This window comes from Lepisosteus oculatus, chromosome 16, assembly GCF_040954835.1.
Source record: "Lepisosteus oculatus isolate fLepOcu1 chromosome 16, fLepOcu1.hap2, whole genome shotgun sequence".
NCBI classification, from domain to species: Eukaryota; Metazoa; Chordata; class Actinopteri; order Semionotiformes; family Lepisosteidae; genus Lepisosteus; species Lepisosteus oculatus.
In genome coordinates this window covers 18,508,424-18,533,817 of record NC_090711.1, presented here as the reverse complement: position 1 = coordinate 18,533,817, position 25,394 = coordinate 18,508,424, and the positions used below count along the sequence as shown (strand labels likewise).

Genomic DNA, 25,394 nt, shown 5'->3' with positions numbered 1-25,394 from the left:
CTTGGCCAAAAGGCTGAGAAACGATGCCCACAAAGGCGCGGACCGATGCGCGGGCGTTCCGCTGGTGCACAGTGGCGCAGGCCGACTCCTCTGGAGCCCGGGACCCGCGCAGCTGCCGGCCTCCCTGCAGCCAGAGGCCTGCCGCCAGACTCTGCTCCCCCTCTCTCTTGCCTGCCTGCCTGCCTTCCTGACAGTCCCGGGCGGGGGCCCTGCTCTTTGATCTTCTGTCAACGGCCCGACAACGACCGCAGCCGCAGGGGGCGCCAGCCGCCCGGCCTCCTTAGCTTAGGCCCCTCCCAGCAGCAGCTGTGCCCAACCAGCTGCAAGCGAAAGCCGAGCGCCAGCACCTGCGGGCAGAGGCAAGGGGCAGCTCTCTCTCTCGGGAGGGACGGGGACACACGCGCACGCACGCACACGCACACGCGCCTGCCTGCCGAAAAAAGGAAAGAAAGGGGACGGGGACGGACACACACACACACACACACAAGCCTCCATGGAAAAAGGCTGAAAAAACTAAGTTTTTTGGAGAGAAAACGCACGGAAGCCGAAAAGGGGGGCGGCCTGCTTGCCGAGAGAGTCGTGACGCAGGAAAGTGCACAGAGGGAGCATGGGAAGGTGGTGCACCGCTCCCGGAAGCACTGCAATAATGGGCCGATGCGTGGAGAGGACGGAGCAAGCTCCTGATCCAGCTCCCTGTTTCAAAAATCCATTTAATATGTGGTCCCCCGATGGGGGACGTATCAGATATTAAACTGATAAGAACAGATTTTTTTTTATTATAAATTTACAAAACACAAAACAGCAACCATCATCTGCACCAGTGTAGTATCAAGTCAGCGAAAATAACCCCTTCCATCTCTCTTTAGCAGCGGCGAAACCCCACCTCACGACGTCCCATTTAACTCTGCAGAATATGTCATGTTTTACTTTATATATGACAGTAGATGGCGGTCCGCTTACTCCATGTTCCGTGAGGTCCTTGCGGGAGGCCCAGAGATGATACTTTACCAAGCTGATTAAAAACCACAGCAGAAAACTCTATCCCCATCTTCGTGGCCTTGGGATCCCACGCAGTATCACTTGGCTCGATGCAGTAAAGTCCGGTTTCACCCAGGATAAGACCCCCCCACACAAGTCCCAGATCCTCCGTGCAAAACCACAATTCCAAAACACATGTTGAATAGTTTATACCTCGCCACATTCGGAATTAGGACATTTGTCCTGTCTTCACAAACTATGGCAGTGTAACGTGTCCCTGACTGGGAGCATCTTCCACAAAATTAACCAGTTCAGGTCCTTAAATTTATTTTCCAACCCTACAGGTTGGTTCTGTCTCCACTCTTCCTCCGTAATACCCACTACAGCTGGTTCTTCTCTAGCTGTTGCTAGCTGATACAAAGCTTTGTGGTTTAGAGACACCAACCCTTCTTTGGCACCGGGGTGCTTCTTTAGCCACTGCACTGCATGCCTATAGCACCACAGCAGTTTCTCTGCTTTTGGAGTCACGTTTGTCCAGACCACCAGGTGCTTCACTATGGGTGAAAACCACAGGTGTGGAAAATGAACGCACAAGTGGTCCAGACTCTGTGCAGAAGCCTGCACAGCCCTGAGACGAAGAGGGAGTCCAATTTTGCGGGCAGATCAGGCACCGTCTGTCCCCCCTCTTCCACCGGCCTGTACATATCCACTCTCCGAATATATTCATAACCTCCGCCCCAAATGAAACGGAAGATTGTCCTCACTAGATCTTTACGAAATCTAGGAGGAAGCGGAAACACCCAGGCCAGATGGAGGAGCAACGGCAAGACATCAACTTTCACCACTAAAACGTTTCCTATATACGTCAAGTGTCTAGTCTGCCACAATCCCAGTTTTTGTTTGACTTTTGCTATTTTCGTTTCCCAATTTATTGTGGCAGAACCACTGGACAGGAAATTGACTCCTAGAATCTTAATGGGGCCAGATTCCAAAGTGAGGCCTCCGACCACGTCCCGTCTGTCTTTCCATCTGCCAAAAAATTTGACATTGCACTTACTTTTATTTAGTAGTGCACCTGTTCCCTCCGCCATTTTGTCCGAAGTGAGGAGCAACGTTACGTCATCTGTGTAGGCAGCAACTTTTGCTTGCGCCCCGCCACTGCCTGGAACTACCACACCTTCCACCCCGGGGTCGCTCCGGATCCGGTGCAGAAAAGGCTCCAAGTATAGAACATATAGTAAAGGGGACAGGGGGCACCCCTCCCTCACACCACAACTCACCACAAACCCCGTCCCCAGCCTACCATTTACGCAGACCCGGGAAACGACCCCGTTATACAGGATTTTAATCCATTGAATAAAGGTCCTGCTAAGCCCTAGCCTCTTTAGGACCTCCCACAAAAAGGAGTGATGGACCCTGTCAAAAGCTTTGCTTTGATCTAAATTGACAAGCATCAACTCCAGACCCCTCTCCTCTACCCATTGAATAGTGTCCCTTACTAACTGGAGATTCCAGGCTAGTTTCCTCCCTTCAACACTACGTCTGCTCCCTACAGACCAAGCCTGGCATCACCTTCCTCAGCCGCCTGCTCAGCACCCTGGCCAAGATCTTATATTCGGTGCAGAGCAATTGAATCTGCCTCCAGTTCTCCAGGTCTTCTTTATTCCCTTTCTTATAGACCAGGGTCAGGATCCCCGTCTTCATAGTCCCGGCCATCTCCCCTGACTCCAAGATCTCATTAAAAACTGCAAGGAGCATAGGCTGCAAGTGGACCCAGAAAACAGAGTAAAAATCAATAGGCAAACCGTCAATGCCCGGAGCCGTGCCTTTCCGTAACCCAGCCATTGCTGCTTTTAGCTCCTCACCCGACAAGGCACCATCCAGCTCATCCATATTCTCTGTCTTTCCTTCGACCCCTGACAGCAACTCGTCCCACAAAGCTGTGTCCACCGATTTTTCAGTGAACAGCTCTCTATAAAATTCTGAGGCACACATCACCATGTCAGACGGGTCAGTAATAACGGAGCCATCTTTCTGCCTTAGACCTTCTATAAGGGTCCGAGCTTGTCTAGAGTGAACCGAAGAAAAGTGCAGAGCACTTTTCATTCTTTTCCTGTAGATCACCCTTAACTTTGAAAAGGAAGTCTCTAGCCTTTGCTTGCCAGACCTCCTTCATTCTGAGTCTAAGTTCTGCAACTTTCACAGCATCAAAGGACCTACCCCGATTGAAGGCTTCGTAGAGACTCTGCAGTTCACTTTGCAGCCGCTCCACCTCTCTCCTTTCTCGATCTTTCCTGTGACGACAATATTTTATTGACTCTTTAGACACGGCTCTTTTATAAGCCTCCCAATAAACCTACTGCAGATGAAAACCTCCATGTTTTATTGAGAAAATTCTCTAATAATACCGTGATCCGACTTCTGTAGTCAGCCTCTGACAACACTTTTGTATTTAGTCTCCAGAAGCTAGATCTGGGCCTGGAGTTAACAGAGGTCATGCTGACAGACAACATCATATGGTTGGAAAACCACACCGGAATTACCTGTTCAGCCTGTGACAATCCCCTCAGGGTGGTGAAGATGAAATCCAGCCTCCTAAAGCGATCCTTGCCGTTGCTCCAGGTGTAATATTTGGAAGTTGGGCCAGAGTTGCTAAACCCGTCCTGCAACTTGAAGTGGTCCACCAATTCCCTTAGGACTCGCGCCCCCGCCCTGTGTTTGTGTCACTGACGTCAATATTAAAATCCCCGCCCATAAACACTACTCTGTTTGTGAAGAGTAATGGCTCTATTTGTTTTACAAAATCTGCTTGTAGGCGTCTTTCAGCTGGACCGTACACTGCAATTAGACACCTTTAAAAAATCCCACACCCCGTCAACCACCAACAATCGCCCCGGAACAACCAACAAAACCTCACCACACACAAAATTTGATATCCCACACAAAATCCCCACACCTGATGAGTGCACTCCCCCTATGCTCCACCAAGACTGACCCTTCCGCCATTTTTTCTAAACTCGGAAATATCCTCCTGAGATCCTAAATGGACCTCTTGAAGGAAACAAAAGCAGAACTGGTGTCTCGCGAGGTCTTCGAAGACACCAGTCCGCTTCACGGGGCTCCTCAACCCCCGGACGTTTACCGAACAAATGACGCGGTTCATGTCGGGTCATGAGGAGTTTGAACCCTTACCTCGCCTTCCTGACTCACATCGGAGTTTTCCATCTCCCCAGATGTCAAGTCACTCTCTTCCTCCCCAGACTGCTGCAGGCTCCCCTCCCCCGAGGAAGATAACTCACTCACAGAGGAATGGGTTCCTCTCTGACCACCATCTCCTCCGGTCCCTCAGGAGAGACAGATGTTGCAGGTGGTTCATCACTCCTCACCTCAAGCACCCCCTCGGGGCCCCTTCCTCTAGCTGTCAACCTCCCTACTGCCTTTTTGCTTTTCCGCCCCGCCGGCCTTCCGGCACCTTCCTTTCGTTCTCCTGCTAACACAAGGGGGTCATCTGTTGCAACCACCTCCTTGCTACCCTCTTCCTCCGCCCCCTCCAAATCGCTGCCTAGAGTTTCTACAGGCAGCCCCTGAAAACGGTTCAGAGTGCTTAACCTAGCACAGCGCAAGGTAGGACTCTTCGACCCCCCCCCTCCCTTCCTCTTTGGGGACCTGCTCAATACAGGGGACCAGCTTGGGGACTCGAGGCCCCCCTCTGGAACCATATCGGCCCAGGACCTGGATTCAGGTTGAGCAGTAACCGTCCCGCCCGACCCCTCTCCTTCTTGCTCTGGCTCACCCTTATCACACTTTTTAGATGTCACCTTGGTCCCGAAAAACATTACTGGACCTTCAGATGGGCCCGGTGCGTCCCGTTTTGGGCCCTCAGAAGTGCCCTTCACAATTGCAGCAAAACTCTTCTGCTTTCTGGGGCACGAGCGGTACACATGGTCCATCGACCCGCACAGATCACAGGTCAGAATCTGTCCGCAGGCCTCGTGTCCCGCTGCACTGCACCTCCTGCAAACTCCCCCTGGACAGTTCGCCGCAATATGCCCAAACTGTAGGCACTTTTTACAGGTCAGGGGTTGACCTGGGTAAAACAAGTAAACCCCTGTTAGGTCCAATTGAAAAGTAGGCTGGAGGGTGCAGAACGCCCTCCTCCCCCGACGGCTTCGGTCGGAGCCTAACCATATACCTCCTCCTCCCAGTCCAAACTTTCACCGAATCTATCTCCTTGCTTCCAGCAACTTGTATGTCCACAAACCTTGATAGGAACATCACCACGTCACGTACTGGCAGCAGAGTATTAAACATGTGAGTGGTGAGAGACCGTAGCTCTCTCACAAAGAGGGGCTCTGTGAAGAAACTGTTCAGCGGGGCATAATTTTCGCAAAGTTTGTCTAACTCCATTGTCAAGTCAAAAATTCCCTTTGCAGGAAAATCTTCTAGACTATTAATGTCCTTTACACGGATTCCCAGGGTAGGAAACAAAACATCCTTCTCAAACTTGTCTCTGTTCTTCCAACTAGCTTTGTCTTCCGCAGTCGTCGTTACAAAGCACACTGTGCGCCGCATCTGTCCCTCAAGGGACAGAGGGACGCCCAGCCACCGAGTCGCGGGTCCACTCACCCGTCGCTGCCGCCGTTGCCATCCGGAAGCCCCACTTCGCCACCTGGGCTCAACCCAGAGCGACTACCTGTGGTGGCTTAGGATCTCCGGCCTCCTTCCTCCTCCGGTGACTTGCTCCTTCTTCCAGCTGGCTCTCCTTCTCCTTCCTCGCCGTCACCACCATCGTCGTCGTCTTCTCCGCCGTCTTCTCTTCCCCAGACTCAGTCCTCTAGCCGCGGTCAAGCCACGAACTATCAGATCTGAGCCAAAAGGCCGAGAAGCGATGCCCCTAAAGGCGCGGACCGACGCGTGTGCTGGCGCACAGTGGCACAGGCCGACTCCTCTGGAGCCGCGCAGCTGCCGGCCTCCCTGCAGCCAGAGGCCTGCCGCCGGACTCTGCTCCCACTCTCTCTTGCCTGCCTGCCTGCCTTCCTGACAATCCCGGGCGGGGGCCCTGCTCTTTGATCTTCTGTCAACGGCCCGACAACGACCGCAGCCGCAGGGGGCGCCAGCCGCACAGCCTCCTTAGCTTAGGCCCCTCCCACCGGCAGCAGCTGTGCCCAACCAGCTGCAAGCGAAAGCCGAGCGCCAGCACCTGCTGGCAGAGGCAAGTGGCGGCTCTCTCTCGGGAGGGAGGGACGGGGACACAAGCCTGCCTGCCTGCCGAAAAAAAAGAAAGAAAGGTGGATATACTGAGTTTTTTGGAGGGAAAATGCACGGGAGCCGAAAAGGGGGCCGGCCTGCTTGCCGAGAGAGTCAAGACGCGGGAAAGTGCAAAGAGGGAGCACGGGAATGGAGACGGAGACGGGGAGGGGGAGAGAGAGACAGACACAGAGACACACAGATGGACGAGAGACGAGACCCAAGAAGAAGGAGCTCCAGTCCACCTCGCTTGCTTGTGTAGCGGCGAGGCTCATTAATAAGAAAGAATTAAGTGTTCTGAGCCTTCCCAAATGAGGCCCCATTTCTCTGTTCATTTCTGTGGTGCAGCCACAGAGAAACTATTCATGCAGGCTGATTTAAGGTTTCCTTTGATAAGGTTTCCTAGGACAGCTCCCAAAGGGGGATGCACTTAGCTAAGCCTGGCTATCATGATCAATGGTCATCCATTGGCGCCTATCTGTCTAGGGAGTGTCAGATGGACATCTGGACTGCATTACTAAGTGTCAGGAGTGACTCATATCTCACCTTGATCAACCAATCAGGGACTGGTAGGGCCGAGTAACCCACGTGGGACTCTGATGCCCATGGAACTTTCAGCCAATCAACGAGCTGAAGTTCCTCCAGGTAAAAACAGGCAACACAGAGAGCCTGAGAGATTCAGTAGGATTCTGGAGAGAATTCTGTGGACTTTTCTAAAGGGAATTCAAAGGAGAATTCCAGGGCAGGACGGCCCAGGAGCAGAAGGCTCCCAAGGGCAGAACATTCTCGCAGCGCGCCTCCTGACCATCCTGAGACTCAGCCCGGACAACCACGGAACGGCCAGTGTGTCCGAGTGCCAGAACTTTCCTTTGTTCTAAGAGTCTAGAGCGGAGGTTGCCAGAGTAACCAGAGGATCCACCCGAGGTTAGCACCAGCAGCAGGCCTCGTGAACAGGTCAGAACAGTGGACAGCTGAATCACTATTCAGAACTAGCTCTTCATCAGGAACGAACCGGTCCTCTTCCTGACCTGCTGGGACCCACAGTCATCTTTTCTCCTGTGCACAAACTGTGCTAGTTAAAGCCAACACTAACTAGCCGGTCAGTGAGCATCTGCAGCGCACCGTCGCAAGCCGCACAGCACAGCCTGGCACGCAGCCAGAGAGCGCAGATTGGACAGCAACAGCCTGCAACTGTTTCTTTGTGCCCGCAGGAGAATCCCCAGAGATTGGATGATTATTCAACTTCACTGCATTACTGCTCGGGAATTCAATTGTTATCCAAACCAGTTGATATTAATTTAATTCCTAAGAGTTATGTACTTGTTTTGAGTATCTAATGTAGAAGTTATAACCAAGTTCATTTATGAAACGGTCTAAATGAATGATATACTGAACGTATGTCCTCTTGAGATGTGTAACACTTCGTAACTGATTGAATATATATCTTTTGTATTCTGATAACCCTCTTGATAAGATCTGTTAGGTTTATATGCATATTCTATGTATTAATAAATGTATCCTCGTGTATTAGTACCTGTGTGTGCGTTGTTTGAGTTATATCGCATGGTTGGATTCTAAAGCCATCAAAAGAATCAATTTTGTGATTTACTGCTACAATTAATAATTGTCCCAGTAAATGCCCAAACCCTACAGAACTGGTGCCTTCAGAGAGCACACTACACTTGCTAGCTACGTCTGTCTTTTCACCGCTGATAGAAGGTGGTGCACCGCTCCCGGAGGCGCTGCAATACCGGGCCGATGCGTGGAGAGGACGGAGCAAGCTCCTGATCCAGCTCCCTGTTCCAAAAATCCGTTTAATTTGTGTTCCCCCGATGGGGGACATATCAGATATTAAACTGATAAGAACAGATTTTTTTTTTAAAGTTTTTATTAGAAAATGTTACAAAAAACAGTGCTTAAAAGTTTATTCTACCCACCACCTTTAACACCACGTGATCAAGTTCTTCCATCTCTCCTGTGCAGCAGCAAATCCCCATCGGAGGACTTCCCACTGGATCTTCCGTGAGACATCCCTCTTGACTCTCCTCAGGATGGCTGGAACTGACCTCTCCACACCGTGCTTGACCAGCTCTGCCCTTGCGTCACATACGTGGAGCTTAGTCAGGCTGATCAGGAGCCATAAAAGGATGCCCTTCATCACCACGTTCAGAGACAGGAGGGACCCCACCCAGTGGGCATTGATTCGTCGAATATACGTATATTCACGGAGAAAATACGGCTATACGTATATAGACGTTGCCTCGACGTATGATCAACGTCGAATTTCAACCGTAAAATCGACGACATTAATAAACGCATATATAACATCGAAAACACATCTAACACAGTGCCTGAGGCTTTTTACTGTATGTATTGTGTGTGCCGCAACTAGGAGTATATGGCACTCTGCACAGTGTACGAAGTAAATTATTTTCGCAGTAATTAATTTACACGTGTATAATAAATATAGTAAATATAATAAATTAATTACCGTGAAAATAATTTACTTCGTACACTGTGCAGAGTGCCGTATACTCCTAGTTGCGGCACACACGATACATGCAGTAAAAAGCCTCAGGCACTGTGTTAGATGTGATTTGAATTGCGTTTTGATTTAAATCATAAACGCGTGTTTAAATATATGTGTTTAAAGGCGATATACTGTATAAAAGCGCTGATTCTTATGGAGTGTGTTAATTTGGGTGTCTCCTCTTGCCAGAAAGCTCTAAATTGCATTTTGAGTGCGTTTTTTGACTTTTTCTAAATTGCAACCCATAAATAAAGCTGATAGAGCTTAGACTAACTGTATTCTAAACTATTAATTCATTTAGGGCTAAAATACGTTCATTGTCTTCCAATCGAGTCGAGTTGACATTGGAAGCTTGCCACTCCCGGACTGTTAAGCCAACGCATTAGCATGTTAAAGCGATTCCATTGAGGAGCCCAGCTACCAGTTAACACTGTACTTCCTACTTTGAAAATACCTGTGAAACCGGTTTAATTCGTCACAGCCAGCACTCCGGCAGAGAGGGGGTTGTACTCATAAAGTAGATGCAGGCGGGATTTCCAGCGAAAGACACCTCCCCCCCTCAAAAACCCAGTAAGCAGTAATGCTTTATGTTGATCCCATTCTTTTCTCTTCCTGTTGTGTGAAACTCATCAGCAGGTCTTTTTTTCCCTAATCAGAGGCTCTGAAAATAGCGTACCGCACACTGCGCTCCGTCAGAGAGGGGCGCGGCACCGAGAGAGGGAGGAGGCGCGGAGCGCAGCAGTACAGAACGAACGTTCTACTGCCTGGAGCGCTTATGGCAGCGATCGCGTCTGCATTTATAACTTAGTTTTTAAAATTAATCAAGCAATATGAAGCATCTCTTTTTACTTTTAAGTCACTTAATTATCATTAAGCACAGCTTTCTCACCACTTAGACTACTTTTTGATACCATCCTTAGTCAAACCAGAAACGTGTTGTTCTGTCTAATGACATTACAAGTGGAAAGATTACAGATTTTAATCGTCTTTAATTTTGTTACGTTATACATTTTAGAAACATTTCATCCATACAAACACCACAAAACTATTTTCGATTGTATTTCTGAATAGTATGATACACTTAGTTCACTGTTTTAAATACATCTAATTAAGAAAGTTAGGTGTTAGCATAAACTATTAGCAATCAATAATATTAAATTTAGCACTGTAATACGTTGTTGCACTTTCCCCCACATCTTGTAAAAATATATTTTCATTGTTCAAATATACATTAAGTCTGACTATCATATAATAAGTTAAATACAAAACTAAAGAAAAAATAGGGTTAAATATAATTCAAAATATTTTGCTAACAATGTTAACTGTTTATGAATTATAAAACGTATTAACTAAGGAGTAGGATGGCACAGTTGTTAGTATGTTTTTTGTTTTGTTTCTTTTTCATAAATACAACAGTAGTACCTGATGTCTCAGTGGCTTTCAAAATTAAATTATGCATGCAAACCTGTGAACTAGAAAGATAACTAAGATATTCATCCATTTATAATGGTGGCAAAATGGTTAGCATTGCTATCTTGCAGCACTGGGGTCCTAGGTTCAATTCCTGCCATCCTGTGTGTGTGGGGTTTACATGTTCTCTCTGGGTTACATGGTTTTTCTCCATATGTGTGATATGACTCTCCTCTCTCACTCCAAAACATACTGGTAAGTTAATTGGTTTATGGGAAAACTGGCCCTGGTGTGTGTGTTTGTGTCTGTCTGTCCTGTGATGGACTGGCGCTATGTCCAGGGTGTATTCTGCCTTGTGTCCGTTGCTTACTGGGATAGGCTCCAAATCCTCTGTACTGGATAAAGAGATTAGAAATGGATGGAAGTAAAGGCACTGTGTGGATGGAACTATACACAGTGTTATAAACCCACTATGAAATGGCAGCATCTCACTGAGAATAAAATATTTTATAGTGCTGCCCTTTCCACCTCTCTTGCACATCAGTGTCCATACCTAGTTATTTAAACAAATTGCCTCTAATTATAAACATCTTAATATGCTGGCTCTGTGGATCCTCATCAGCTATGTTTGCGCATTCCTACAATTCATGTGCATCCAACACACAGTTCAATGCCAGCAACTACACATAATCTAAAATACAATCCTTATTTCAGTATCTATGTAAACATATAGTCTGTTAACTTCATCATCTTCATCAAAAGTATGCCTAACCCCATTAGGAAGTGTTCTTGTTATCAGTGTATTCCTCAGCTTTCCCCAAATTATCTTCTTCTTACCAACATCTCTAGTCTTTTTATCCTGCAATAACTCAGCCAACACTTAAATCTCCAAAAGCTGCTTGTGTTAATTTCTTTAAATCACAAATATCATGTGTAAATACTGGCCATGTAATACTCTGCATTGTGGAATAATAGTTTATTTTAAAGGGAACTAGAGAAACTAAGAACTAGAGAAATCAAGAAAGGCTTTTTTTTTCTAAAATTAATAAACGCACATCCTGTTCACTGGGGAAATTAAATCCACACTGAGCAATCTTCAATATGTTCAGAATATGACAGCAAGAATCCTATCAGGGATGCATTACACCTGTTTTCAAGTCCTTGCACTGGTTACCTGTCAGATTTCGAGTCAACTTCAAAATCCTTATCCTCATTCAGTACCTACAGTATATGGCTTATTATCTGTCTACTCCCCATCTTTGTCCGTCTGACTCTGGTCTTCTAGCTGTCCTCAAGAACATCTACATTCTGTGGGTGACAGGGTCTTCTCTACATGCACCCCGGAGCTCTCAATTTTTATTCCCAGTGATATCAGTCACGTACCCTGAGTGCATTTAAATCTAACCTCAGAACCTTTCTTTTCAGAAGACTTAGTGTCTGTATCTGCTTCATTTTCTAATTTTGGTAGCACCTCTAACTGCTTGTCTTTCTTATATGTATTTACTTTGTAATCTGTGGTCCTTTTATCTGTTTTTACATCTACTGTATTGCTTTGAGATGCCACTTTTAAAGGTGATATATAAAATAAAGTTTTTTATTATTGTTATAGAGAAACATGATCAGATTTTCCCTGGTTCAGAAAAAATTATCTAAAGTATACTAGTTTGTCACTCTTCTCAATCCCTTTGCTAAATGACTTTTCATACTAATCTGATCAATCTAACTGCCTGTTTTCTGTGCTTTCTCTATCCTGCTAGATTTGCAATTATTCTGAAAATTTTCTTCTTGAAATAACTCATTTCTAAATACTTTTTTCATTGTTAACATCTTGCAGCAACTCTGCAACAAAATATACACTTAGCTCAACCTGACAGTTCATCCTGCTACCAACATTGAATAAAAAAAAATATTAAGATTTCTATATTTATGTCTTTATTTAGTGGTTTCATTAGTGACAAAGGCTAAACTTTCTTGGAAAAATGTATTTTATGTGTTGCAGAAAAAACTGACTTGCTTTAACAAAATATGTTTACAAATCCTTTCACCTGCCAATCTACCTGAATGCCCAACTATCTGAGAAGCCCTCCATGAAACTATGGTTGCTATTAATTCATTTAGGGCTCACTGACAGAATTGCTGTTTTTTGCATGATAATTTTCTGATTCCTCACTCTGTTTCATGTTTATAGATAAGACTATTGATCGCGAAGGGAAATTGATGTACATGTTCGTGTACATGATGAACATGTTTGCATGTTCTTTTGTAACATACACCTTTTTGTGATTTTTTTGTATATCTAAGCAAGTGTTCCTGCATCCCTCTTCTGCACTATAGTCATGGCTTTTTTCTGTTTGTTTATTTCAAAGTAACACCTGCTCCATTTCTAAAACTTTTTGCCCATGTGCATTTTTGTGCACTTTAACGTCCTGAATTTTCATTTGCATTAATTTGTAGAATGAATTTGAGTTTTAGCCTTAAGTTTTCACTATCCTTTGTTTCTTGTCCTACAACTGTTATTATTGATCACCGAATTATTGTACTTGACATGACTTAATTCAGCCTTTCCTGAACGTCTATGACAGGCAGAGAGGGTGCTGTTTCTGGTGCGATCTTTTGCAGCTGACATTTCACTGTTTTAAACGAACAAGAAATTAGATTGCTCATAAATCACTTATTCTATATAAACATAGCATAATTGCCCTCTGAAAATCTTCTTTTTCTTGTTCATTTTAGAGACCTTGATCAAAACTGATTTTAGATGTCAGAAAGGATTTATTTTCTCTGTATTTCCTACATTGCTTTGTCGAGATTTTAACTTTATATCTAACTTTATATCTAGGCTCAGATTTCAACTATAAATCGTACAGTAATTAATAGCAGTAAATACTGATGTTTTGCACCCTCTTACCACAAAAAATATATGTTTTGTAGTTGGGATTAACTTTATTTTGTACGCGTAGCTACTCCGATTCGGACACCGAACAGTTAAAGATGGCGGCAAATCAGACACCCAGAGAAGGGGGGGGGCGTCTTCTGGCCTCCATAACTAAAATGCCAAATAGGAGTGGCTTAAGCGACATACACAGTCGTGTAACTGACAGTTTGAGGTAGCCTATCGTGTAAATTTCGCTTTGTTGCTGATAGGTTAAGCTTTCGAAACTCTCCCCAAAGTCATGTGACTGATTTTTCGCCCTGTTTTGTTGGTTAAACGCAATGATCACAAGCACCACCATGGTAACTGGGATGTGTAGTTTTTAATTCCGTTTGAATTATAACTGTACGTACTGTCTTCATATTTGGCCAGGGCTTTAAAGGCGCGCAAAAAAATTTCGGTGCTGTCGTCTCCGCTTTAAAGGTACCCCCGTGCTGGAAGAATTTGACCTCGGAACATTTGCCCAGCGTAGTTATAGTGGACATAAAAACAAGAGTTCGCTGGCATTACATCCTAGAAGACACAGACCGGCGCCAGACCAGTAAATGCCTTATGAACTAGGGATTGGACAGTTTCCAAGTGCTTGTACAATCGATGGAAATGTTCAAATAAATGTGCAATAGAAATAAACAAAATAATCATTTATTTCTTTATCATATTGGCTAGCTAATATCCTCTCTTTGCTAGTTAGTGGCTGTGTTTCTGCGTTGGGTAGCAACAGGTCACTGTTCTCAGGCGGAAGATGTAAACAGCTTAATTTTCCTGTTAAATAATTTTTAAAAATTAAAATTCATTCTATACAGCAATCACATATTTGGGTACCGTTTCATAAAACTTTCATGCTTAAAATGTTTAGGGAGAAATGGAAGACTGTTGTGTATTTTTTCTTTAAACTATCAAGACCAGACCAGTATGTTTATGTACATACAGTAATGTTTATGTTCCTAAATTAATATTGTTTATGACCTTCAGATGCGTTATGCTCCTCTTCTTTTTATGCTCAGCTACTAAAATTTCCCTTTAGTGGTAAAATTCCATATAAATATTCAAAACTAAGTGGATTAAAATGTGCACAGTAGAGACATTAAATGATTAAATCTTTTCACTACCAACCAAGGCACCACGAGTGCCCCTGTCGGTCATTTTGGCCAGCCAATCACTTACTGCAGTGCCCTCCGGTGCCCTGCGGGTAGGTTACTGTACCGCGGGTTTTTACCGCTCATTTTGAATGGCTGCATCTGTAGTTTGTGTTTGTCATTACTATTCTGTATATTGCCATGTTACCAGAATTTGTAGCTGAAGTTTAAGACTAGTTGTGTTTTTTATGATTATTGCCCATATGTTGATTGTTGATTGATTGTATACAATGTATAATTTGAAATACATATGTTTCAGGTGTGAATGTGTATTTTCAGAATAAATTTCTAAACCTAATCATTGGCTTGGTTTACTTGTTTCTACACCTATAAAACCTATCTTTGATGTATAATAGACATCTACCCATATACGTATAATAGACCTCTAAAGTTATCCGTATAATAGACCTCTAACCATATACGTATAATAGACCTCTAAAGTTATCCGTATAATAGACCTCTAACCATATACGTATAATAGTCCTCTAAATTTATCCGTATAATAGAACTCCAACCATTTATGTATAATGAACGTCTAAACATAGACGTATAATTGACGTATAACTTTAGACGTATATTAGAATTTCATTCTAGACGAATTGCAGACCACATTTAGACGTCTAAGGTATGCGTTTAATAGACGTATATTATATGTCTTTTGCCCACTGGGCAGGCCCACCTGCGCGTATAGGTGCTGACTGGCCCTCCACACCCTCTGCATGAACCAGCACTCCCAAAAGACATGGTTGACAGTTTCTTCCCCTGTGCAGCCGTGCCTCGGGCACTGGCTCTGTTTTGACAGTCCGTGCAAGTACATGACTGCCCTGACCGCCATTCCTCCCCACACACCGAGCCAGTTCAGGTCCTTTAGTCTGTTATCCAGGCCCTTTGGTTGGGCCTGCTGCCTGATGTCACTGGACACACCCAGGAGCGCTGGCCTGTCCGTTGCCATGATTGTCTGGTACATCAGTCTATGGCTCAGCGCTATTTCTCTGTCCCGTACCTCTGGGTGCGTCTGCAGCCACTGCACTGCGTGGCGGTAGTGCAGTGGGAGCTGCTCGGCCTTCGGGGTCGCGTTTGTCCAGACGGCCAGGTGTCTCATACTCGCAGCCAGCCAGTGGCTCAAGAACCGGCCACACAGGTGGGGCGGGTTACCGTGCAGGATGACGCACAGGTTGGTGACGAAAATACAGTCCAGGTTCACTGGGAAGTCCGGGATCCCTCTGCCTCTTTCCTCGATGGGTCTGCACATATCTGTCCGACGGATGCGCTCGTATGTGTGGCCCCATACGAAGGCGAAGATTGTTCTGACCAGCTCTCTTCTCTTTCTCACAGGTAGGGGGTACACTACCGCCAGATGGAGCAGCAAGGGCAGGATTTCCACCTTCGGCACCAGCGCCTTCCCTATCCACGTCAGGGATCGTTGCTGCCAAAGGCCCAGCTTCTGCTTAATCTTCCGGAATCTGGCCTCCCAGTTCAGTCCTGAGGGGTCCGAGGTGTGAAACAGGACCCCCAGGATTTTCACCAGGTCCGTTGTCTCCTTCAATCCCCCAACGATCTCCGGTGCATACGGCCAGGTTCCAAACAGCTTCACCAGGCTCTTGGCGCGGTTCAGTTGGGCGCCTGTGCCTCTGGAGTAGGCCTCCACGATGTCAAACACCCTCCCCAGGCTTCTGTCAGAGCTTAGGAAGAGTGTCACGTCGTCCGCGTAGGCCGCGATTTTAGCTTCCTGCCCACCTCCACCTGGCACTTTGATTCCCGTCACTCCAGGGTCCTTCCGTAGCTGATCCAGCAGTAGCTCGAGGAAGATGACGTACAGCAGGGGCGAGAGTGGACAGCCCTGTCGCACACCACACCTTACCGGAATCCTCCTCCCTACTGCTCCGTTGACGCTTACCTGGGACGTGGCGCCGTTGTATAGTGCTTCAATCCACCTGACAAAGTCGTCAGGCAGACCTTTCTTCCTCAGGAGTGCCCACAGGATCCCGTGATGGACCCGGTCGAACGCCTTCACTTGGTCCAGGCTCACCAGCATGAGCGGCAGGTCTCTGTCCTCCACCCAGGCGATGGTGTCTCGGATCAGCTGCAGGGTCCAGCTGATCTTCCAGCCTGCCACGCCACATGTCTGGTCTGCCCCGACCAGCGGCAACATCACCGTTCTCAGGTGGCCTCCCAGCACCCTTGCCAAGATCTTATAGTCAGTGCACAGGAGCTGGATCGGCCTCCAGTTTCCCAGGTCCGCCTTGTCTCCTCCCTTGTAGATCAGGGAAACAACGCCGGTCTTCATAGAGAGGCCCAGTTCATCGCTGTCCAGGGCCTCGTTGAAGACCTGCACCAGAAAAGGCTCCAGTTGGTCCCAGAAGGTACAGTAGAATTCCGCTGGTAGGCTGTCGACACCGGGGACTGTGCCCTTCTTCAAACCGAGCATTGCTGTTTTAATTTCCGCCCCTGTCACAGGCCCAACCAGCATGGCGGGGTCATCCACCGCCTTCTCCACACCCTCCAGGAGCCTCTCCTTGATGCTGGCGTCAATCTCCTTCTCCTGAAACAAGGCTGTGTAGAACCCTGTGGCACACTCCAGCATCCCGGGTAAGTCTGTGGCTACAGTCCCATCTTCGCGCCGTATGCTTTCAAAGCAGCTGCTCTCCTGCTGTCTTTTCACGGCGCTGAAGAATTGGGGTGAGCACTGTTCTTCTCCCTCCCTCCAAACTCCCTGCAGCCTGAAAAGGTAGTTTTTTGCTCTCTGCAGCCACGTCTCTAAGCAGGCTCCTGACGTTTGTGATCTTCTCGCCATTGAAAGCGCCCCCCTGGTTCAGCTGCTCGTACAGTGCTTCTAGCTCTTCCTGGAGCTGGGCGCACTGGTGTTCCTCCAGACTCCGCCGGATCCAGCAGTATCTTCTAGTGACCGTTGCGAGAGTCTGTTTGCATGATTCCCACCAGTGCACCATGGAGCTAAAGAGCTCCATTCTCAAAGAGCTATCTCGCCTCCTGTAGAACTTGTTTGTTCAGCTTCCAGTATCCAGCCTGGAAGCGCGGGTCCTCAACACCGAAGGTGACCGACAGCAGCCAATGGTCCAAGAACCAGGTGGGTCCAAGAACCACTTGCCTGCTTAGCGTTGTCCACTTCACAGTAGAGAGGATGTAGTCGAGGCGTCGAAAGCTCCCTCTTCCGTTGTCCCAGGTGTGCTGTGCAATGTTCTGGAACCCGTCTCGAAGGCCAAAATCCGCAATCAAGGACCTCAACAGATGAACTCCCTGGCCGTGCGGGTCTCCCAGGTTGATGTTGAAGTCGCCGCCTACAATCAGCTCTCTGTTGGTGTACAGCACAGGCTCCAGGTCTTTCAAAAAGGAGCCCCACTGCCTTCTGTCTGCTGGGGCGTACACGTTGACTAACCTTATCTTCACTCCCCTCCAGGTTCCGTCCACCACCAGCAGACGTCCGGGAATCACTGAGCTGACTGTCTGGGCGGCGAACCCTGGCGAGCTGCACAGGATGCCCACACCAGAGGAGTTCACCCCTCTGACGCTCCACCACGAGGGGCCCCACCTCCACTCTCTCCGAAGGGTCCTCACGTCGTCTATGTCCTTGAGGTGGACTTCTTGTAGGAAGATCAAGTCCAATTTCCTTCGAGACAGGTAAGGAAAAACCACCAATCTTTTTTCCTGCTTCCTCAGACCCCTTATGTTAGCTGTTGCTACAGTGAGGGTCATGGCGGTTCTCGGGGGAGGCTGTCACTCTCCATTCCTTCCAAGCGGCTGAAATCGGTGGAGCTCGCCGTCCCTGCTGTACTCACCGAGCTTTCGTCCTCGGTGTCCATGTACTGGATCATGGGGCTGTCCTGGGGTGGGTGTTTCCGGCAGGCAGACGACTAGGGGGCTGCCGTCTTCTGTCGTGTTGGGCGCCACTGAGTAGACGCGCCCTATTACTGTTCCTGACCCCTGCCCTGGGGGGAGAGAGTCCGAGGTGCTTCCGGCCTCTGAGTCGCTCAAGGCCAACAAGCAACCCTCCTCCTTTTCCATCCCCTCAGAGTCCGCGAGGTCCCCCGGATCTTCCTCCTGGCCTTCCTCCTCAGCCGTCCTCCTTTTTTTCTCCTGCGTCTCCTGCTGACACTTTTCTCCCCGCTGTCTCTTTGTTCTCCTCTTCTTCCCTGCGCTCTGCAAGGTTACCATCCCCTCCTCCTCTGCTGGTGCTGGTGCTGCAGTTCTTCCCCCGCCCTTCTGGGGGCGCCCTTTTCTTACCACCTCCGCCCAGGTTCCGGTCTCTCCGTCTGCTCCCCGCGATGTTCCTGGCTGCTCACCGTCTGCTCCCCACGATGTTCCCGGCTGCTCGCCGTCCTCTTCTACCTGGCGTTCCTCCTTCTCCTGTTCCCATTCCTGTTGTTTTCCCCCCTTCTTCTCCCCCTTACCGGAGGGTCTGCTACCCGTTGGCCGGCCTTCCCCCTCGCTGTTCTCATCTGCCTGCCTGATCCACTCCTTGACCACCTTGTCCATGTCCGTGCCCCTCTTCTTACACTGCCTGTATAAGTGCCCCGTTTCCCCGCACAGGGAGCACTCCTTTACCGGACAGTCCTGTGTATAGTGGCCCTGTCGGTGGCACTTCCCACACTTTTCCGCGTTGCACGCCCCTTCTCGGTGCCCGAAGGCCCGGCACTTCCTGCAGAATTCTGGCTGGTCCAAGTAGAACTGATACCCCCTACCTGTCCCTATTGAGAAGGTCGCTGGTGGGTGGGTGAACCCGTCCTTTGTCCTGTCGTCCTCACCTCCACGTATCTGCGCAGGAAGGTTGTCACGTCGGCATCTGAAATGAACGGGTCAAACGTGTGTAGGACCACCCACCTCTTGCTGTCGCCCTGTAATCCGCCACATTCGTACTCCCCCATTCCGCCGGCCTCAATGATTTTTGGCACTTCTCCGTCATTTTCTTGTGGATCTCAGCGCTCATGAACGTGCTGTCGATAAACTTCTGTGCCCGGTTCCCTTGCACGCATTTGATCTCCGTCACCTTCAGCCCCAGAGCTCCAAACAAAACATCATCCTCAAATTCTTCTCTTCCAAGTGGCCCCGTCTCCGCTTTCCAGTGGAAGCGGATGGTCCACTTGATGCTGGGGTCCTTTCCAGCCCTCCTCGCCTCCCCAGGCTCCGCCGCCATGGTTGAAGCAGCCTTTCGGCTGCAAAACAGCCCACGCGCAAAGCCTGGTGAAAAAGAAACAAAGGTGCCGACATCCAAAAGCCAAGAAACGTTGTCCAAAAAGCAATCCGGGTTCAAAGTTCCAAAAGCAGTCCAAAGCAGTGTCCTCGTAGAGTTGTCCTCTTGTTCGTCTCTCCCTCAATCTGACTTTAGCCAAAAGGCAGAGAAGCGATGCCCCTAAAGGCGCGGACCGACGCGCAGGCATTCCGCTGGCGCACAGTGGCGCAGGCCGACTCCTCTGGAGCCCGGGACCCGCGCAGCTGCCGGCCTCCCTGCAGCCAGAGGCCTGTCGCCGGACTCTGCTCCCCCTCTCTCTTGCCTGCCTGCCTTCCTGCGGGGGCCCTCCTCTTTGATCTTCTGTCAACGGCCCAACAACGACAGCTGCCGTGGGGGGCGCCAGCCGCCCGGCCTCCTTAGCTTAGGCCTCTCCCACCGGCAGCAGCTGTGCCCAACCGGCTGCAAGCGAAAGCGGAGCGCCAGCACCTGCGGGCAGAGGCAAGGGGCAGCTCTCTCTCCGGAGGGAGGGACTGGGACGCGAGCGCACGCACGCGCCTGCCTGCCGAAAAAAAAGAAAGAAAAGGTGGATAGACTCAGTTTTCTGGAGGGAAAATGCCCGGCTGTCGAAACGGGCCCGCCTGCAAGGACGGGGACGGACACACACACACAAGCCACGCCTGACTCCTTGGAAAAAGGCTGAAAAACCTAAGTTTTTTGGAGGGAAAACACACAGGAGCCAAAAAGGGGGCCGGCCTGCTTGCCGAGAGAGTCGAGACGCGGGAAAGTGCACAGAGGGAGCACGGGAACGGAGACGGCGAGAGAGAGACGGACACAGACACACACAGATGGACGAGAGACGAGACCCGAGAAGAAGGAGCTCCAGTCCACCTCGCTTGTTTGCTTGCTTGCTTGCTAGCTACGTCTGTCTTTTCACCGCTGAGAGAAGGTGGTGCACCGCTCCCGGAGGGGCTACAATACCGGGCCGATGCGTGGAGAGGACGGAGCAAGCTCCTGATCCAGCTCCCTGTTCCAAAAATCCGTTTAATATGTGGTCCCCCGATGGGGGACGTATCAGATATTAAACTGATAAGAACAGATTTTTTTTTTGATCAAAAAGAACAAAAATCAATAACCCCAAACAGAACCAAACAACAACGTTATCCCAAAAATCACACTAGCACCAAAAAACAATATGCCACGGAACAACACAATTTCCCTAACCCCGCCCCTTATTCAAATCAAATCCTCCCTTCCCAAATTATTCCCATTTCAACAAAGAATACAAACCACCCATAACACCAAAATATCCCATCAACACATTTTAGACAATAATACACCACCACTAAGTTAATCCACCACCTCAGGGTCCTCCATACAGCAAAAACAATCTCCTCCATCTCTTTGGCCGCCGCAAAACCCCACCGCAAGACGTCCCTTTTAATTCTTCCATACACACCTGCTCTAATTCTCCCTACCACCATCCTACTTGTAACTTGCACATTGTGCTTGACTAAGTCATCCCTTGACGCCCAGATATGAAACTTAATAATGCTTAGCGTAACCCAGAGCAAAAAATTGATACTCCATTTCTTGACACGAGGCATTCCCCTCATAATCAGAGCAAAAGTTAAAACAATGTCCTTTGACACCAAAAAACACTAAGGGGCACATTGGCTCCACACTTCACCCGCAAACCTACAGTCCCACAAAGCGTGCTTTATGGACTCAACTTCCTTGCACGTCAACCTGGGACACAAGGGCTGTCTCGACAGTCCGTGCTTAGACATGGTTTCACGGACTGCCATCCTGCCCCACACTCCCAACCAATTCAGGTCTTTATGACGGTTGTCCAAACCACTTGGCTGAATCCTCCTCCATACCTCTGTAGTCACCCTCAGCACAGCCTGACTCTCCTCTTTCCTTATCATTCTGTACATTGGTCTATGGTCCAGAATTACCTGCCCCTCTCTAACCTCAGGGTGCTTTTTAATCCATTCAATAGCGTGCTTGTAATGCCACGGGAGATTTTCAGCCTTTGGGGTAGTGTTTGACCAAAGTACCAAGTGTCTTACATTTTGAGACAACCACAGTAAGACAAAAAATCTGCACGGATGGGACACTGAAGAATGCAGTAGGAAACACAATCTAGAAATGAAAAGACAATCCAACTTCAAGGGGATATCTGGGACCTCCCTGCCTCCCTCTTCCACTGCTCTGTAAATATCAATTCTCCGTATATATTCATACTTTCCACTCCAGATAAAACTGAAAACTGCTCTCACGACCTTTCTCCGATAGCGCCCAGGTAGAGGAAACACTTCCCCTAAATAAAGCAAAAGCGGCAGGATGTCTACCTTTAGCACTAGAACCTTCCCTACCAAGGACAAAGGTCTCTGTCGCCAAAGGCCCAGCCTTTGATAGATTATCTGCGGACGTGCTTCCCAATTGATATTGGCCGAACCAGATGCCTGAAATAGAATTCCCAATACTTTCACAGGTCCATCTGCTACCGGAATCCCACCAACTGCATCTTTCCTATCTTTCCATGTTCCAAAATATTTGATTGTACATTTATTCACATTTAAAAAGGCCCCAGTCCCAGCCGTAAAATCCTGAATAATTTCTAAAATTCTATACAAACTAAAATCCAAACTTAAAAACAAGGAAACGTTGTCCGCATAAGCGGCTACTTTGACTCTTAACCCACCACTCCCTGGAATGAGGATGCCCTCCACCAAACCTTCTCAGCGTATTTTCTTTAACAGGGGCTCAAGATATAAAACATACAACAGGGGAGACAAGGGACATCCCTGTCGCACTCCACGCTGGACAGTAAAACCTCCCCCTAAAAAACCATTCACACACACACTGGATTCAGCATCCTTGTAAAGAGCCCGTAGCCACCCAACAAAAATTTCACTACATCCTAAGCGCCTCAAGGCCTCCCAAAGGAAGCCATGGTGGACCCTATCAAAATCTTTATTTTGATCCAAGTTAACCATCATGAGGGGAAGACCTCTATCCTCTACCCACTCTACTACGTCTCGAATCAATTGCAAAGTCCAACTAGCTCTACGACCCTCCACCCCACATGTTTGATCTATGCCCACCATGGTTCCCATCACCTGCCTTAAACGGTGACCCAGTAATCTAGCGAGAATCTTATAATCGCTACATAAGAGCTGAATGGGTCTCCAATTATCTAAAACACTTTTATCACCCTTCTTATGTATCAACATAATAATACCCCTCCTCATAGTCGATCCCAAGCACTTGCCGGCGAGGATTTCCTTAAAAACTTCCATCAAAAGAGGCTCCAATTGATCCCAAAATACACTATAAAATTCTATCGGAAGACCATCCACCCCTGGGACACTACCTGTTCTCAAACCTAACATTGCCTCCCTCAATTCAACGGAAGACAGACTCTGGTCTAATTCAGAGGCATCAAACGGACAGTCAATACCATCCAGTAAACTGTCCCACACTTCCCGTCTAACTGTTTCCTCCGAGAATAAGTCCTTATAATAATTTGTGGCACATGTCACCATCTCTTCCATGTCATCCGTGATTCTTCCATCAGCCATCTTGAGCTCCTTTAAGAGGGTCCTCTCCTGTCTGGCTCTCACAGTACCGAAAAACTGCGCAGAGCATTGTTCATCCTTCTCCAAGACCACACCTTTTATTCTAAAAAGGAAGTCTTTGGCCTTCTTCATCCAGGTCTCTTTGAGTGTGGACTTTAGCTTGGAAGCCTTATCTTCCTGAAAAATACCAGTGAGATTAAAATCCATATACACATCCTCAAGTTCTTTTTGCAAAGCCGCAAGCACTTTCTTCTCCTCGTAAAAAAATCTCCCTGTTTGTATATAACCAGGGCTCTAGATCTTTCAAAAAGGAGGGCTGCAAAGCTCTCTCAGCTGGGGCATACACCCCAACCACCCGCACTCTAACCTTCCCCCAACACCCATCCACCACCAAAAGGCGCCCGGGCACTACAGAGGTCACCTCCGTGGCTTGAAAACCTAGATCCCCACATAAAATACCCAAGCCAGAGGAGTGCACCCCTCCCACACTCCACCAAGAGGGACCTTTCTTCCACTCACTAGAGAATTTATCAATATCACCAGGGCCCTCCAAATGTACCTCCTGAAGAAAACAGAGACTAGGGTTTAAGTCTGCAAGATAGGAGAACACTGCTCGCCTCTTCACATCATTCCTCAGTCCTTGAACATTACATGAACAAATCTTATTGATATCCATGAATGCAGAGGAATCGAGACCAGACAACAAAAAGCTATACCCCTCCCCCATCCCATCCGCGTTTGGCGGCGTCAAACATGAGGGGGTCAGGGGGAAACCCAGACCTGGAGAAAACCCTTCCTCCGCTCCGGAAACACCACTAAGTAGCAACGTCCCATCCACCTCAGAACCGCTAATACCACCCGTTTCCCCCTGATTCTCCTCTTGGGGTGGCCCCTTCCCTTGGCTTCCCGCGGACGGGTCCGGTGGTTTTCTTTCTTCTTGTTCTGGGTCGATTTCTATTCCCACCTCTTTATCCACCACCTTTTCCCTAACCTCAACATCACTCCACCCGACTCCTCCTCTGAATCATACTCTTCCTCCTCCATATCAGACTCTTCAGAAACTAAAGCAGACACTGGGGTCTCACCCTCCTCCGATGAAGAACCTGCTTCTTTAGGCCTTTTTTCCTCCTTCCTCAGCCCGTCATCTTCACGAGCATCCCTCGCCGTTTTCTTGTACTTCTTCCCTTTCCCAACAATTTGCCATGCCGGCGACGAAACAGCCTCTCCTTTTGTTACTTACTCCGATCCTAGAGCAGCCAAACCCACTTCAAAAAGCTCGTTATGTGCAGATCTCCTTCTTTCCTTTAAAACCCGCTGCTCCGGTACCTCTGCATACCCGGACGTGCCTTCCCCTGGGTCCTGTGCAGCTGATTCATGGTACGCCACCTGATGAGCATCTTCCTCTGTTCTTCTCTCCTGTCCCTCAGCAGCAGAAGGCGCATGATCTTCAGTCCTAAAAACCCTACTGGACACCACAGAGGCAAAACTAGGCTCGATACTTAACCCAGACAGCCTGCGCAACCCCACATCCCCAAAACACATGAGCAATAGATTCTATCTTGGAGCATCCAGCTCTTGGACACTCCGGAGACTTCGTCAGTCTGTGATGAAACATAACCTCCCGCACAGAAAGCCTCTTCCACCCACACAATTGATGTCCTTCATCCTGTTGGGAAGGCCCTTGTGGTGAAGGAATCTCCAACATTGTTCTGGTACAGTAATCCCCGGGTACTCCTTTCGCATGCACACCTCTCTCGCTCTCTCGTATAAAACCCGATACCGCATACACTCCACATCCACCTTGGCCCCAGAATACTTTTTCAGCCAAGTAGCTGCCTCTTTGTAAAACCATGGTTGCTGTTCTGCCTTGGGAATGCAGAATGGGAATGGGAATGCTTGGGAATAGATTCTAATAAAGGTGCACATTTATTCCACACTTGCAGGGCAAAAACACAAAACCAAAAGACTCAATTGTCTCTAGAGACCGGCAGTCTGCTCGCGGACATTCAGTTTGTCTAGATAGTTATGCCTGTGCAATACATCTCGCACAGGAAGTCTCTTCCAAACCAGCTGCCAGTTCAGATCCATCATGTCCGGCCGCAAACCTTTGGGTTGAACCCTCCTCCAGGTCTCGGCATCCATGTTCCCAACAATTCTGTCCTCTCCTTGTCCCATTATAGCTCTGTACAGTGCCCTGTGATTTCTCAGGGTCATCACATCCTCTGCCACCCGATGTTTCCGGACCCAGGACACCGCATGCTGTGGTGTCTCCGGGGGATAGTTTATGTAAACGAAGGTAGTACTTACACCACACTTTACTGTCCTCAGATCCGTGCCGTTTCTTCCAATAACTGTCTTCCTAATACAGTCCGTAATCCGTTCCCTTAGTCCT

The 25,394-nt window shown here is 48.2% G+C and overlaps 3 non-coding genes across 3 annotated transcripts; all 3 read right to left on the bottom strand.

Moving 5' to 3' along the window:
• Positions 1–613: 613 nt before the first annotated feature.
• Positions 614–798, bottom strand: LOC138223484 (U2 spliceosomal RNA). The gene has a single exon (XR_011181907.1). It is a non-coding gene; the product is annotated as a U2 spliceosomal RNA (small nuclear RNA).
• Positions 799–7,942: 7,144 nt separating this feature from the next.
• Positions 7,943–8,139, bottom strand: LOC138223473 (U2 spliceosomal RNA). The gene has a single exon (XR_011181900.1). It is a non-coding gene; the product is annotated as a U2 spliceosomal RNA (small nuclear RNA).
• A 12,223-nt stretch (positions 8,140–20,362) lies between these two features.
• LOC138223371 (U2 spliceosomal RNA) lies at positions 20,363–20,548 on the bottom strand. Its single transcript, XR_011181819.1, has one exon. It is a non-coding gene; the product is annotated as a U2 spliceosomal RNA (small nuclear RNA).
• Between the last annotated feature and the right edge of the window lie 4,846 nt (positions 20,549–25,394).